Below are 11,827 nucleotides of genomic sequence, written 5' to 3' on the forward strand. Positions count from 1 at the left end.
TCACTTCACAAATAAAGTCAGGTAGAGAAAACCAGCAGCCTCACCCTCCTCAGCATGCTTAACCTATTTCTCAATTTCTGCACTGACTTGATTAAAAAAAGCCCTGCACGACACACACCCTAGAGGTGTTTCCATCCCGAGGAGCAGCAGCTCAGCCCCACTGGCAGTGAAGCTGTGGGTACAGGTGCTGGCAAAGCCGTGCTGGCTGCAGCAGGACGCAGCGCTCTGTGCCCATTTGGTGCTGTAGGAACTCGCCGTTCAGTTTAATTTCCTCCATGCTGAATGCTTGAATGAAATGAAAGAAAATGCAACTAGAACCAAAGAAATGTGGGAAGGAAAAAAAAAAAAAAGCAGTGACAGCACAGCTCTCTTTTCAGTTCTCTGCCCTTCAGCATCACCGGACCCATTCCTCCCAGCCCACTGCTACAAAGCTGCCCGGCTCACAAAACCTGGGCTAAATCCAAACGTGTGGCTGAAGCCTCATCCTAACCCCATTTTGTCAGGCCCGGGTATTTTTAAACACAGGCATTGTACCAAGCAGAGCAGCAGCACGGTCACATCGCCGCTTCGCAGGGCTGTTTTGCTATGTTTATCCACAACCCAATGGTTCCACACAATCCTTTACAAAGCGTGCTCCTATCGCATCCAAGCGCCGGGCACCAATTTAAGTGCTATTATGTCAATAAAGGCAGCTTTCAAATAAAGTCTGTATCTGCAGCGCGCGCAGCCCCGCACCGGCCCTCCCGAAGGCCTGGCAGGGAAATCTGACTTTATAATAAGACGCTCTAAAATAAATATTTCCATTCCAGAACCAGAGGGTTTGCATCCTGACTCGGATGAGCACAGCCGGGTCCGGAGGTTTCTCTGCAGCAATTCCTCTGCAGTGCTGCAAACGGAGCGGCCATGGGGGAGCACAGGGCAGAGCCGGCCCTGATGGGGTGCGCTGGAACTCTGCAGGGTTCCAACACGTGAAGATTTTTCCTGCCAGGATCACTTTAAGCAGCCTATGCAAAGCTCAAGGAAACCCTTCCAGGCTGCGGACCCAGTGGTGATTTTAGGGAGGCTGCGTTGGGCCATTCTGCAGCCCACCTGAATGTGAAGTGCGAGTTGTGCCACACTGCCTGCCCTTAACAGGATGGCCCAGGTTGGAAGAGACCTTAAGGATCATGAATCTCCAACCCAGCCCCACCACAGCAGGGCCACCAACCTCCACATTTAATACCTGATCAGGCTGCCCAGGGCCCCATCCAACCTGCCCTGAACCTTGACCTTCAGGGACAGGGCATCCACAGCCTTTCTGAGCAGCCTGTTCCAGCTCCTTGATGCCACATGCAGAGCACCTGGTTCTGCATTTATTGTGATCTGCTTTCTCTCCACCTAGCCAAAATATTTAGCAAGCGTTGGAAGTTTCCTTCTAGAGATTTCAGCCTGAGAAACCCCTTTAACATCCACATATCTCCATTTTAGTCCCACAGAGCCTTAATTCTAAGACCTCTACAGGAGAATAAAGGAACGTGCGGTGCCCAGAGCTGCCTTCAGTGGACGTTGGAAGGACATCCAATCTCAGAAGGAGGAGGTCAGGATCCCTCATTATTTCATACCTGCTCCTTGCTGCAGATCAAACTGCTGTTACCTGCATTGCCCACACCTTGAGGTTATGTATGCTGTGTCCCATAAGTGACACACATCCAGCTAATAAGCAGCGCCCAGCTCACTTTCTTCCTTCAATCTGCAGGGACGGAGGGTGGGGGTTCTCCTGCAGGAACCCCGGGGGCACACAGCTCTGAGAGCCCCCATGACACAGCCCTGCACTCCCTGGGAAGGCAGCAGGAATTCAGCTTTGTTTACTGCTTTCAGCTCCTACTACTGTTTAATATTTCAGCCGGGGAAGGTGCAGCAGTGTGCCAGCGCGTCAATAACGCAGGACACGAGGCAAACACTTGGCAGGCAAGGAGCACATCAAGCCGCCCGCAATCTCACAAATGCCTCCTGAAAGGAGGAAACACACAAGTGAATATTCAAATTAATGACCCAGCACGTAATGGAGACTTCGCTTTAAGTGATTCTGTACTTTGCCGCTAATACATATGGGCGAGCCCGGCGCGGCGGAGCACACAGTGTACCGCTGTCATTTTCTTTCCCTACAGCAGGGAAGATGTTTAGAGAAGTCCTTGACACAGCGAACGCACTTTAACTACCGCCCGCCGTAGATCGCCGCGCACCCCCGGCCCAGCACCGGGCACGGCTCCGGCTCGGACCCCCAGCCGGGGGAGCCGCGTGCGCCCGCCGACCGCCCCCACCTCCCACCCCCTCGTCCCCTCCCTCTCCAGGCCTCCGGTTCCGTATCCCGGCCGCAAGGATGGGGAGAGGACACCGGGGAGGACACACCGGAGGGGGACGCGTTGCCGAGGGTGCAGCGCTGGGCGGGGGAGCAGCCGGCTTAGCGCACGCCGCGTCCCGCAGAGTCCCCCGCAGCCCCGGTTCCGGCTCTCAACCCCGGTTCCCACCCCGCAGCCCCCCGAGCACAGCGGCGCCCACCTGCGGGGCTCCGGCCCCATGGACGCGCGGCGCGGCGCTGCTCGGCCTAGCGGCGGTGCCGGCTGTGGCGGCGGTCCCGGCGGCGGCAGCAGGAAGTGATTCCAGCGGCTCCTCACATGGACTTTCCCTGACCTCGCCCAGCAGCGCCGGGCGCCGCAGACAGGCGGCCCCACCGGGCCGGCCCCGCCGCGGGGGGGGGGAGGAGGAGGAGGTGGAGAAGGAGGGGGAGGAAGAGGAGGAGAGGGGCGGGGGAGGAGGAGGGACCACGGGCGGCCCGGCCGGGGGGCAGCGGGCGGCGGGCGCGGGAGCGGCTGCGAGCTCGGAGCGGGGCCGGGGGGCGCTTCTGGGTGGGAGAGAGCGGCATCAGCGCCCCGCTGCTACCAAGGGTCCGTTCGGAACATTGATGTAGAGGCAGAAACGGAAGGAGATAGATAGAAAAAAAAGAAAAATCACCCAGGGAGGTGGAAACGGTCAGACTCAAAGCGCGCTGTGTCGGTGGCACGGAGCTGCTATGCGGAATGCCGCTGCGATGCGGAACCTGCCGCGTGTAGCAAAGGACAGAACGCAGCGCAGCAGCTCCGGCTCACGGGGGGCAGCGGGACCCGCCGAGCTCCGCGTCCTGGAGCCGCGCTCCCGAGCCCGACCTTCGCCCAGCCCCAGCCCGCAGCGCTGCCCCGGCCCCCCAGAGGAGACCCCGCGGGGTTCGGAGCTGCGGGAAGGGCACCGCGTCCCTCCCGATCCTCTGCACCATTCCCCCGCCGTCAGAAACCTGTGGAGCATCACACACAAAAGCGGGATTACCCGATGCGGCACTTGGGGAGGAGGGCGAATTTTCATTTCAAATGTTACTCCCCAGCCTAAAAAGCCTCGTTTTGCTTTCTCGTGTCTCTAAGCCCCAAATATTAAGATCGGTGAACCTATTTGCGCGATCAAAGCGAGCAGCGTTAGCCCCGTGTCTTCTAAATAAATTTCAAAGGGATAACAAAAGCCCCTTGAAAGTATGAGCCTCTTTCTGTCTGCTTTGCATGCACGATTGTGTCAGAACTTCTTCGGATCTGGAAGTTTCTCTCCTCTCATGCATTCATCATTTTGAGGCTGCCTTAAAATCTGCGGAAAAATGTCCCCATATCTTAAAAACCAGCATCGGATGCTCAGAGCTGCTCAAGGCTGCGGAATTTCATTAGCACTCGACACTTTAAAAAACAGTGTCAGGTCAGGACAAACACATTTCCTCTGCTGTAAAAGATAAAATCTCTTTTTTTTTCTTCTTTTTTCTTTTTCTTTTTTTCTTTTTTGAAGTGATGTATGAGAAATATGTCCCAAGCTGCATTTGGACATAAAGCAGCTGTGCTCTTATGAAGATGTTAACACCCCCTGCTCCTCTCCCTGTGTCTCGCTGAGGAACCGTCAGCCCTCCTGCACCTCCTCCATGCTCCAGCATGTTCCATCGTGTTCCAGCATGTTCCACATGTTCCATGGGTGCAGTGGAGCTGCAGGGGCCATCAGCCATGGGATGCGTGCAGGGCATCCCATTGAAAGCAATGTGTGCTCACCTACAGCCCAGAGAGCATCCTGCTCCCCTCAGCCACAGACTTTACAAACATGATCTGTGATGGAGAAAGGAACATTTCTTAAGCACCATTTGATGGCTTGCTATAGCTGCAGGGCCTGAGAAAACATGTTTATTTACTACTGTGCTGAATTTAATGCAAAAGATTGGTTCGGAGAGCAGAGGAGACAAAATAGGCAGCATTTTCCATAATGTCTGCAAAGTGATTTCAAGCTGACGAAAATGTTTTCTTTCTTTCTTTCTCTTCCCTGAGCTGCTTTTTTTTTTTTTTTAATCAAGCACTTCAAATTGAAGAACGGCTTGAGGGCTGAAAAAATCACTTGATAAAACACCCAGCACTTCCATTCGTGCAGGAGATGTGCTACGTGAGAGCAGTGTGGCAAAGCAGCAGAGGCAAAACTGCAGGGCATGGCAGGACCACACCAGGAGCCACAGACTGCATGCCTCTGAACCACACTCCTCAGGCACGGTGAGGTAACATCACACCCATCCTCTGAACAAACCAGGGAAGGTGGATGCACTTTATGGACACGTGGCTTCCTGGCAAACCCCACAAGGAAATGATCCACTGATGTGTCCAGTCCTCATCCCTCACTGTGTGCTGCAGGGCCATTTCTGCACAGTGGAGCAGGAAGGGACCCTGGAAGTAATGCACAAGTTTGGAATTCTGCAGGAGAGCTGCTTTGTTAGACCTTCAGAGGGCTCTGAGAGCAGGAATGCTGCCTCATTCAGACACCTTGTTGCAGCTGGAACACACATTTTGTTTGGAGGCAGAAGTGTTATCCGCCTGTACCAATACACAGAACCAGTTCTTGTGTTGAGCTGTGAACTGCGATGCAGGCTGGAAAGGAGAGAAAATGACCTGCTGCCAGGAACCTTCCCTGCATGGCACACGTAGCTGACACTCCATTGTAATTGGTGCTCATATGAGAGGAGAGGGCACAACAGCTGTATTACAGCCATACAGAGTCTGCTGGCATTAACACACCGTCAGCAAGCTGCGAAGCAAAATGCATCTCAAACCCTCACTGACATGTTCTATTCATTCATGGCAGTGTGATGTGCCTGACAGGGGAGCTGGGGTTTGCTCTGAAGGCATCAGCACAGCCAGCACAGGGCTGTCCTCCAACACTGCCCTGCATGGCGACAGCCCTTGTGCAACAGCCAGCCGAGGTGGCACAACCAGATTGCAATAGCTGCTGACTGCTCTAAGCACAGCTGCTTACATCAGGCAGGCAGGCTCAGCACAGGCAGCTCACTTTGACACACGGTTGGCATCGTGAGAGAGGCGTCTCTTATGACTACAGCCACGTTCATTGTTTTACATGAAGATGATCGGGAATAAGTTAAAACAAACAGAAATGGGAGTGTCTCCAAGGGTTTGCATTGTCCTCGCTGAGCTGGTAGAAGGTCGCATGTAAAAAGGCTTTGATGGTTTGTAAGTACAGAAATCCTTGAGCTCCCATCCCGAGAATTGCTCCAGAAACTCCCTGGTGCTGCTTCTTTCCTTTCTGGGCCTCTGGAGAGATGAGGGGATGACAATAACAAAAATAATGCAGCATTGGCCTTTTAAAATAGGCACTCCTTCTGTAATGGTTTGGTGACTGCCACCCGTCCCAGGAGGCGTTTTCCCTTTGGTTAACTCCCATCCCAGGAGCCGATGCCTGCTGTGCTGCTTTCCTGGGCCTTGTGCTGGAAGGAAGCCCCGCAGCTCCAGCTGCTGCACACAGCCTGCAGGCACCTCTCCCAGGAGCAGCATTAAAATATATTTTTCAGAAAAAAGATCTCCTTTCATCTTGAAGATGCAAAGTGTTGGTGGATAGGCGCTGCTTCTTGTAAATGATCCTGGTGGTTAATTGCTTTGACTGCTCAGAAATTGTGTTTAATTTGACTTGGCACCATCCGCAAGATTAAAATACCTTTGCTTTCAGATACTCCTTCTGCACGCAGGGACCCAGCTGCTTGACTTTCCCTGAGCTGAGTGGAAGGATGCAGCCCTCAGCCTGCTGCCCAGCCCCAGCCTGCTGAGCCCCCAACGCCCTGAGCCCCAGCAGCGGCTCTCCTCCGTCCCAGGCACTCACCACTGCTATAAGATGTCTTTACAATCCCTTCCCTGGAATGCCAGAGCTACCTTAGAAAATACACTTAGCTACAATCAACCCAACTTCTCCCCAGGATAAATGTTCCGCGCCATTTGTTCTGCAGAGCTGATAGAGGGCTTTAAAATGGCAGCTAAGGCACAAAGCAGATCGCAGAGATGACCTCTCCTACCATCCAGGTGCATTGCACACAGAAGATTTCCAAAATGACTGCTGCTGAAGCCAAGCCAAAGCTCTCACTATTTTCCACACAAACAGCGTGATCTTATCATGGGAGCCATGTCAGGGCCCACACATTGGCACAGATCCTTCACTGTTGTTGGGAAAATCTCTATTTGAGGAATTGCAGAGTAATAATGGTAACTCCCAAAGTGCGTTGTTGCTTTCTCAGCACGGAGCCCAACCCAGGCACAGTCAGCACTCAGTGCATAGGGCAACCTAAGCGATGCCACCACAGGGCTGCCTGGGCAATGCTGTAAGCAGTGAGAAAGCTCCAGCAGCCCGAGATCTATGGGAAAGCAGACTTCAGGCTATCCATTTTCAAGAACATTTCCCACAATAGCTTTGAGAGCTTTTGTTTCCCATTGTCAGAAGACTAATTTCTGACAAGGTCCTCATTAGCAGCTCGGCAGCGATGCGACATCCCACTCATCCATCGCCGCAGCCCAGAGCTCCTTGGGGTGCTGGCAGGACGGGCTCACCACAGCCCCCCAAAGGAATCAGAGAGCTTTAGCCCAGAAAGCATGGAAAAACCCTACTGTGATTTACCCACACCCAGTTCAATAAACATTAGATCTGGTGGCATTTGTCATTTTTTTCATCGCATGCTCGATTACGGCTTCAGTTATTGCTCAAATGACATCACTCCTGGCACAGGGATTGATTGATTTTTTAATGAATATTCATATGGCATTTCAGCCAGGAGTAGGCATTAATATTCCAAGAAAGAAGAATGAAACGTACATCCTAATTTAATGAATGATTGTAAATATGTATCTGATGGATAATGTGACGATAAACATTTGAAAAGGCATCCATAGTCACCTCTGGGCCTTCCTTGGGAACAAAGGATGCAGGCAGGGCAAGCGGGGTGAAGCCAAGGTCTGACTGGGCAACTCCATGGGGATGCTTTCAGCCTTGGGGTTCTGCACCCGTGCCTCCAATGACTGAGCCATGGAATGATTGCTATTATGTTATATATATGGACAACGCTTCCTGACCGAGGGTGGTGCTGGGGCTGCAAGTGATGGCAGCGAGCTGCTGCCTCCAGAGCTCTCCAGTGAGGAAGCAAGAGTCAAAGAATGGAGAAAGCAGGGAACTCTGAGTTTCTGTGTCCCCATGCCACAGCTCCTCTGCAGAGCCCTGTCGTGTTCGAGACGCCTCGCCATGTCATGAGTCGCAGGCAGCGGTCCCCACACATACATATATTTGTCAGACACTCTTCAGTAGTGTCCCTGCTCCGAGTGCTGATGCTCTGTGAAGGCAACAGTTGTAGTGCTCAGAGACACGCAGCAGGCTCAGCTCACACTGGTCCCAGCCCAGCAAAGCGCTACGGCACAGACGTGGCACATGGCTGCCCAGAGCCCACAGCCATGCATTTAAATACACGTCTGGTCCCGTGGGGATGGCACACACCTAAAGCATCTCCTGGAAGAGAGGCTTAAATCAGGGCATCGCCATCAAAGTCGCCGAGGTGACAGGCATGAAGGCTATTTATACCCGGCGGCTCTCTGTTGTGCAAGGCAGAGAACAGCCCCTTCTGCTGACACAGCACAAACGCCTCATCCCCACGTGAGATGGAAAAAAGCAATACCCGAAATTCGCTGCAACCTTTCCAGCACTGCAGCTACATCTGTGCTGAAATCCCCCCTGGATTGAGGAGGAGGAGCCGGGACCCCAGCGGTGCTGAACTTGTTTTTTCTCCCCTCTCCAATCAAACCAACCACTTGCTATTCCTCTCAGTAGCTGGCAGGGAGGAAAGGTACCTTTGCAGGCCAGCTCTGCAGAATGTGAGTTAAGAGAGCAGCCAAGGAAAATGGCTCAGTTCTCCCCAGCTCTCTGGATTGCAGCCCTGCAGCCAGGGCCCTTGTTTGCACATCACAACGCGTGGGACTGAGTTTGCCGATAAAAATATATACAAAGTTATGCTTGGTATGGAACAAGCAGGCAGTAGCTGCTGAAGACTTCACAACATCCTGCTGCTGGCTCGCCTCCAAAATACCAAAACAAAACAAAATTCAGTTGGCATCTCAGCAGATTGAAGCAAGTTTTCTTTTTGCAGCAACTGCTGAACAAACGTTTCGGTGCTGTGCCACCTCCCCCGCCTCTGCCTTCTCCCCCGAATCATGTGCTGGGAGGATGCAGAAGATGCTCAAGGTCGCGGGCGGCAGCGCTGAGCTCTCTGCTGCCAGCCCTCACAGGGCCCCACGGACCCACAACACTGGGATCCTAAGAGCTCAGCCCAGGGATGTGGGGCACAGGAAGCCCACCAAGGAAGTGCAGCATGCACAGATCAGCATGTGAGCCCTTGTGCTCAGCTTTCACACACAACAAGCAACCCCCTCCTCCCGCTGCTAGCCCAAACCTGCTGCTCAAAGCCAGGCTGGGAAAATCCTGCAGCAGCAGCTGGAAATGAGGGACTCAAGGATTTGACCTCATATTTCTTGTGCCACACACTAACTCAAGTCGGTGTACATCTTCTCAAGTCGGTGTACATCTTCGGTATGAATGTGCATTGCAATTTGACCTTAGGGGCATCGCTTTCAAATGTTTTATTTATTTCCCCAAGAAGAGTTTTGTTGGAGAAGAACACAAAGTGAAATTCTGACCTTGCTGGAAGCACTGCCTCCAGCAGAACCAGTGTTTATCCAGAGCCATAATCAGGTTACAGGTTTTGGTTCAACTCCTAGCTGATGCTCCACGCTTTTGAGGAAGGCACCACAAACCCTATAGCTCTTTTGTGCATGCCCAGCGTTCCCAAAGAAGGAAAAAAGCAGAATCTGTCCCTCCCTGCCCTCTCTGAGAAGCAGTTACGGGCCTTGAAGCGTGAAATTTGCTTGCCCTCATTGTAGCACACTGCTAACAAGTTGTTACCGATCATAAAAATTATCCTGTTTTCTCAAAACCAAGCATTCATCCCTTTCTGAAGGCGTTCACAATGTGTGAACACAGGCATCATTTAAACAATCTCTGTGGAAACTGAGCTCTGCTATTGCAGAGCGATGCATAGCCCTGCTTTGGGACAACCCCACATCAGGGGTGCAGCACTGAGCGTTGCCTGGCTGTGCTCAGCCCTGGGCAGCAGCCCCCCAGCGCTGCCATGGCTGCTCTGCAGCCTTCACAGACTTCACGCTCTCTTAGTACAGTTCTTAATCAGTACATTGAATGCTCTCAGCGAAATGCTGCCTTCTTCTGTTTATTTGTCACAATTGATGCTCTGGTGAACAATAAATGGGGAATGTGTTGGCAAATCAGTGCCACCAGCTTGGTTTGTTAGGAAGGGCTGCAGCACAGGAGAACAGCCGGACCCTCAGCGCTAGAAGCTCAGCAAGCTCCCCAAATCCTGAAGACACATGAATCTCCCCTAAGCTGCACCTAGCTTAAGCCAGGAATTTCCATGGGTTTTGCTAAGGTCTCACCTCTACAATGGTGCCAGTGTGACCATGCAGGCTGCTCCCCTCGCCCTGACACATTGCACAACACCATGCTCTATGCCTGCCTCCAGCCAGCTTCACACAGAGGAGAAGGAAGTAACAGTGCCTGTGTTGCTCACAACTGTAAGCAAACACATTTCCAAGAAAGTATTAGGCAGCTTTCATCTGAAGTTTACACACACACACACACACACAAAAGAAAAAGAAAAGAAAAAAAAAGAGAAGAAAAGAAAACCTTGGAAGAATTTTTCTTGGCGTGGAGCATTCTATGAAATTTGGATTTCAAGTGAAATGCTTCCAGGCAGGGACAGAACAGAGCTCTGTGCCCTGGGCCCTACCAACACCCTGGAATGTGACCAAGTGCTGCTCCTTCCCTTGAGCTCCTTCCTACAGGCACGAGTGGGTCCATGGCTGCAGCAAAGCAGTGGCAGCTTTCCTGATATGCAACACTGCAATTTATGCTGTAAACCGTTGCTCAGTTTTGGAGGCAAAAGGAGATAACACTCCTCTGGAAAAAAAAATATCTTTGCCCATCTAAATTCTCCCCATTACTGAGCAAATGGTTTTGCAACAGCAAATTTATTCCTCCGCGTCTCCGGTGCTCTTTTTTGTTTGAAACAGCCCCAAACAGATTGTGATTTTCTCTAACGGATTCACCATCTGGGAGATTTTTCATGCAGCTCCTTTCCTCAGGGGGAGCAAGTTACTCAGAGGGGGATTCCCAGCGGAGACGAGAGCAGGATGCAGAGGGATGGGTGGTTCATTTAATTAGCATGCATAATCCCGACGTCCTTACTCAGGCAGAACTCTCAGCAGGGCCAAGGAGAGGCCGATTTTGTCTTCACAGAGGAACCAGCTGAGGACTTTGCTATTTGTCTCTCGGTGTTACACATGGCATTTTCCACGTGAGGGAGCGTTGGCCCTTGCAGGCATTGGGGGCCGATTTACTGCAGCCCCACAGCTCCATCCCACAGCACTGCAGTCTCCTGCAGCGCAACGGGGGATGTGGGGAAGAGGCCCTGAGGACCCTCAGCTCAGAGCAGCGCTCAGCACAGCATGAGAACTGCCCAGCATCTTAAACCAAACACTTTTCACCGACTCATTAGTGGACAGAACTTTGCTTTGAAGTGACATTTTCTGGGCACGATGAGTGCTTTGAAGCGGGAAGACAAAATTAGCGCAGGGAGTTGGCAGGTGAAGAAATGAGAGGGGTTTTTTTGTGTTGCTTTTTTCTTTTTTTTCCCAGGCAGCAGAGCCGTCCAGGAGCTATGGAAACCTTGTTTGGCTAAATACAATCACGGAAAGTTAACAAGGCTTCATATTTTCCAGCAACTCTTCCCCAGAACAGCGTGCTATCTGCGTGTGCTAGAGCCTCCAGAACAGACAAACCATTCCTGGAAGTAAACGTGCCACGCTGCTCTCTGTGCCTGGTAATAGATGCTGTCTCCTACACCCCCAGGGGGAAAGAAGCAACACCAGCAAGGAATGAGAGCCCTGGGAGGAATCACAGCGAGCTGTTAGCTGGGCAAGGCCTTAAGGCAAAAGCTCAGTGCCTTTTTGAGAGAGGAGGAGCCGGGCTGCCCCCACATCAGAATGGTACCAGCATCACAGGACTGAGCTGCTGCTTTTTCTTCGTAAACAATCGATGCATCAACATGTTATAAAAAAGATATGTTTAATGTGGGTGGCACATTTCACACGGGATTTAGCAGCACCCCAAACACCAGCTGTTGGCAAGTTCTGAAGAGTTAACGAGGCGAAACTCCAGCACTTCAATGGCTAACAGGTCAAGCCACCTTGCCACTGCAAACCACTTCCAGCCCACACAGTGCAGATGGACAGCTGGCACCTGGTGGCTCTGGGTGGGCAGGGGTGCCTGGGGGGCTGCAAAGAGCATGGCAGAGCTGGCACGTGTCTGGGGGACACGCTCCCCCAAATCCATGTTTCCAGGTTTTTTTCTCATTACT

The 11,827-nt window shown here is 52.3% G+C and overlaps 1 protein-coding gene across 1 annotated transcript in view; it reads right to left on the reverse strand.

Annotated features, from left to right (window-relative positions):
• The window catches only part of NACC2 (NACC family member 2), a 33,979-nt gene extending 31,365 nt beyond the window's left edge, over positions 1 to 2,614 (reverse strand). The window contains exon 1 of the mRNA XM_042879054.1: positions 2,539 to 2,614. The gene's annotated coding sequence lies outside the window, so the exon portion shown is untranslated. The remainder of the gene's footprint in view (positions 1 to 2,538) is intronic.
• Between the last annotated feature and the right edge of the window lie 9,213 nt (positions 2,615 to 11,827).

Source organism: Lagopus leucura, unplaced genomic scaffold, assembly GCF_019238085.1.
Source record: "Lagopus leucura isolate 7727_CA_CO unplaced genomic scaffold, USGS_WTPT01 Super-Scaffold_100022, whole genome shotgun sequence".
Lineage (NCBI taxonomy): Eukaryota > Metazoa > Chordata > Aves > Galliformes > Phasianidae > Lagopus > Lagopus leucura.